We start from the raw sequence: 4,424 nt of genomic DNA, 5'->3' as shown, positions 1-4,424 counted from the left end.
TAAAGAGTGTCATGATGGAATCAATGCTGGTGAGGAAATCACTGAGTCCTGAGGGCGAGTCAGCCACGGCAGGTGATTTGTGCTCATTAAGCAGTCAGACCTGACTGACCTGGTGTGATGGAAGAAGCTAGTCCAGCTCATAGGCATCCAGACCTTAGGGTTTGCACTAATTGCAACTTGAAGCTTGCTCAAAGAAAAGAAACCTCAAAAAACTGTGAAGATATGTAATCCCCTCTAAAACGAAAATAGCTCTGAGATGCCATCTGACAGGTGTAAGGCAAGGTTTCTGCACACAACTCTAAAGGACATATACCTGCAGTTTCTTTCATGAGTGCCTGTTATGAGTCAGAGACTGTCCAAATGGCTAGGAAAAATAGTGAACATGGCAGACAAAGTCTCTGCTTTCAGGGAACATGAATTCCAATGATACAAGGAGGGCAGGAAAACAAATAATGAATACAAAATCAGGTACACTACCAGTGGGTTATAAGTGTGGTACAAATAATTAATACAGGTAATGTGATAAAGAGTGACTGGGCAAACACTTAGACCTACTGGTCACAGAGCTTCATGAAGGAAGAGCCGAGAATTGGAGGAGAAAGGGCTAGCTATGTGAAGACCAGAAGGAAAGAAATCTCAGGCAAAGAGAACAACTAGTGCAAAGGTTTTGGGGCAGGGATGAGCTTGAAGTGCTGACAAGGGACTAGTACCCATGGGGTAAAAAGGTAAGAAAAAGATTGGCAGCAGATCAGTCAGTAGCAAAGGGCCAGATCATGCAGCATTTGGTGGACCTTGGTAAGAGGTGTGAATTTCCCTTTTTAAAATCTTGTCTCCTACAGGTGGTCTGGGGTAGAGAAAAGTGGAAAATGATAACTCAGAAGGAAGACGAAGGTATGCATGAGAATCAAGGAGGGTAAGATGATCTACGTAAACTAGAGCCAATCTAAACCTCAGTACTGAATTTAATCCAGATCTATGCAATTGGGTGCTACCGAACCTTCTGAAAATCTTCCTAAATTAATCTCGTTGCCCCAGTGGCTCTGTCTTTATGAGCTGGGTTCACTCAGGCATGGTTTACAGGGGATTTCCTGATTAGAAGTATTAAATGGGTGGGCATGGGGTATGGTAAGGCCCGGTTTTGATATCCACTTTTCTCTTAACTAATCGGGTAACTTTGGCCAAGGCCTTTCTTTGCCTCTTCAGGAATTGATCTTTTCATCTGTATGCCGACCAGTGTGTACTAAATGATTTCCTAAGTCCCTGCTAACAGTCTGGGGTTATACGAGTCCATGACATTTGGTGGAAGCTAATAAGGACTGTGTTAAAGAAAATTAAATACATTTGATCTCTTCACAGACAAGGACTTATTAATAGCTGAGAAAGCCACACGCCATTGGCTGAATTGTTACAGATGAACCAGGTAAACATCATGCCAGGATTAACAGCATCCTGCATGTAATTCATTCAATTCCTCCATGTGCTGGGAAAGCCTCTTTTTTCTCTTTTACGCTACCCTCAAATCTCCTCCACTACTTTTAAATCTTTCAGGAAGTCATTCTCTTTCCCACAATGCAAGACAATCACTAAATGAAAAGAAAACGGGTTATCACATTCTCTACTAATTTGGCAACTCGAAAGTAAAAGGTAATAAAATGCCTGAACCCATTAGGGAAGTTTCTGATACTATTGCTGATGGTTAGGCGCCCTCTACTGGTAGACTCTACAGTAAACCACCAAAAACTGAGAGATTTTTATTCTGGGATGCCTAATTCCTATGGTGACCTGGAATGCAGGTGTTTTTCTTCAGGGATTTCCAAAAGGAAAACAAGCTTACACCAGGCCATACCTCATTCAAGAGAAATCCTTTCATGCCTTTACAAATGCTGGAGGTAGTCTTAGAAAAATTTTAATAGAGGTGAACAGCAGAGCACCCTGGGCTCAGAGACTGAAAATACTGTTTTGAAAAGAAACTTTTCAGATGGGATGAGAACATCCATTAAAAATGAAATCATTCGAATTTTCACTTTAAAAATTTGTGTGCTTTGGGGTTGTGTGGGAGAAAAGAAGGTTGGCGTTCCCATAACAGAAATGGAGAATGGCTTAGTGACCCAGACACATACACGGCTAAAGAGTTACCACCTGCTTTGTGGCTTTGAATTGAGCCTGGAATGTGGTGTGGGGTGCTGGGTAAGGGCACAGGATTTAGTCAGACACAGCTTTGAACACTCATTCTGCCACTCATTGGAGAAGTTATTTAAAGCCCCCGACTTTCCTTTATGTGACACTATCTCAAGTGTTTCAACACTGTACCGTGTTTCCCCGACAATAAGGCCTAACTGGAAAATAAGCCCTAGCATGATTTTTCAGGTGGACATGCCCTGAACATAAGCCCTAATGCATCTTTTGGAGCAACCTTAGTATAAGACCCGGTCTTATTTTCGGGGAAACACAGTACACATATTAAGTCCACTGCATTCAATCTCATTTCATCAGAATCACTGTACTCATTCACTAAGTACACAGAAAAATGTAAAAATACTATGCAGTGGATTACAGAGTTTATTTCTTCATTTGTATTTATGGAGAGGCTTCTCACCAGGGCACCGTATAGAGTACTTAGAACAATGAATTAGGTATGACCCTGCCTTCAAGGATCAAATACTCCAGAGGAAAAGGTAAGATATATAGACAACAAAGATAAGGCAGAACGGTGTCAATGATGTGAGAAATACATATGATCGATGCGAGTTCTCCAAAGAGCAATTATTTCCAATTCTGAGGAATCAAGAAAGGAGTTTCTTCCGGTATTACATTATTTCTATGATTCCTGAGTTTGCCTGAGCACTAATCCTTGATTGTGTGGAAAGATAACATTCAGAGTGTTTTAATAATTCTGTTTGAGAGCTTGGGAAGTATTAGTAATGATGAGATAAAAAAAAAACCCAAAGAAATGAAAAAATAAGGCAATTACAAACTCACAGAAAAAAATGTATAAGAAAGAACATATCTTTGTAGTATGCTACTTGGCTCAGTAATGAATAATACTTACTTTACATTATTATGATAACACAAGTGTAAACTGGTAAATTAACCAAAAAGTATGATTTAAATATACTGGAAGGAGAAAAAGGACTATATGTATATATGAGTCAATAAGAGAATTAAATGTTCACTGTCAAAAAAAGGTAATAGATAATATCTACAATTGTTATATGAACATTAAGAAACATAACCTATAAATATAACATTTGGTAATATGGAGGATTACACTAAAAGAATCAGGTAAAAGTTGAAAGTGGTGATCTTAAGGGTAGGGCTCAGGGAAGGGGGTAGCACTGAGGACTGCTGATTTTTATGACCACTACAAGCTATTTAACTTTTTAAAGCATGTATATATATTTTGTTAAATGAATTTTGAACGAAAAGGGGTATGGGGGGTGATAGTAGTAGATACTTTTTTGTTTGGTTGGTTTTTGTCTGTTTGTCTTCCCACACGTGTTTTGGGAATGTAACCTTTGTTTTCTCAATATTTTTTTACTCCTCTACTTTTAAACACACGGTTCCTATGGAAGATTATATTTTCTCACATAACTATATTCCTTCGATGCAATTAATTAGTCCAGATTTGGAAAGGAAAGAGAGAGGAAGGGAGGGAAGAGGGAGAGGGTTAGAGATGTGTGTGTGTGTGTGTGTGTGTGTGTGTGTGTGTGTGTGTGAGAGAGAGAGAGAGAGAGAGAGAGAGAGAGAGAACAAAATGGCACACAAAGACAGAGAATGAAGAACGAGGTTAACAGTGTTGAAGTTCCTCGTTCCATTTATTCCTGAGGACCAGCTCTGTCCTTGTCTTTCAGTAATTTGGTTATACATTTTATTTCAAGTAGAAAATCTCCTAAATACTTTCTGCTTTTTTATTCACAGTCAGTTTGAGATTGTTTGTTTTCGTTTTTGCAAAGGATGGTGGCCTCACTCCTAGTCTAAAATAGCATCTGAGTAGCAGCCTTGTGCGGTCTCTCAAAAGTTCTCAGGAGACACCACTGCTGACACAGTGGGTGGTTTTTAAATGTGGTCTTTCCTGTGACTAGCAGGCAGTCTCACACTTGAGTCTGGGAGGAATCATTGAATTATTAGGCAGGTGAAGATGAACTGAGCAAAGGCTTCATATGGTGAGAAAGAGCCCCTGAAAAGGTAGGGAGATAGGCCATCAGCAATCCAGGATCAATGCAAACCCAAACTGTGAGCAGCTGTGTGCATAGTACATGAGATGCTCTTTCCGAGGCATGAAAAGTGACGCTGTCCCCTTCTCCTCTCCAAGTCACCTCCTGTCTCTCTCTCTCTCTCTCTCTCTCTCTCTCTCTCTCTTTTCTTCCCCCCCGCCTTTCTTTCTTTCTTAACTGCAGTAGCATTTGTTAATAATATTATATAAG

General features: G+C 39.9%; 1 non-coding gene across 1 annotated transcript; it reads left to right on the top strand.

The window, feature by feature from the left end:
• The first annotated feature begins 2,045 nt into the window (after positions 1–2,045).
• On the top strand, positions 2,046–2,174 carry LOC141569062 (U6atac minor spliceosomal RNA). The gene has a single exon (XR_012492456.1). It is a non-coding gene; the product is annotated as a U6atac minor spliceosomal RNA (small nuclear RNA).
• The last annotated feature ends 2,250 nt before the right edge of the window (positions 2,175–4,424 follow it).

Source organism: Rhinolophus sinicus, linkage group LG15 (genome assembly GCF_036562045.2).
Source record: "Rhinolophus sinicus isolate RSC01 linkage group LG15, ASM3656204v1, whole genome shotgun sequence".
Taxonomy (NCBI): Eukaryota; Metazoa; Chordata; class Mammalia; order Chiroptera; family Rhinolophidae; genus Rhinolophus; species Rhinolophus sinicus.
Note: the sequence above shows the minus strand (reverse complement) of the source record. Positions and strands in the feature narration are given on the sequence as shown.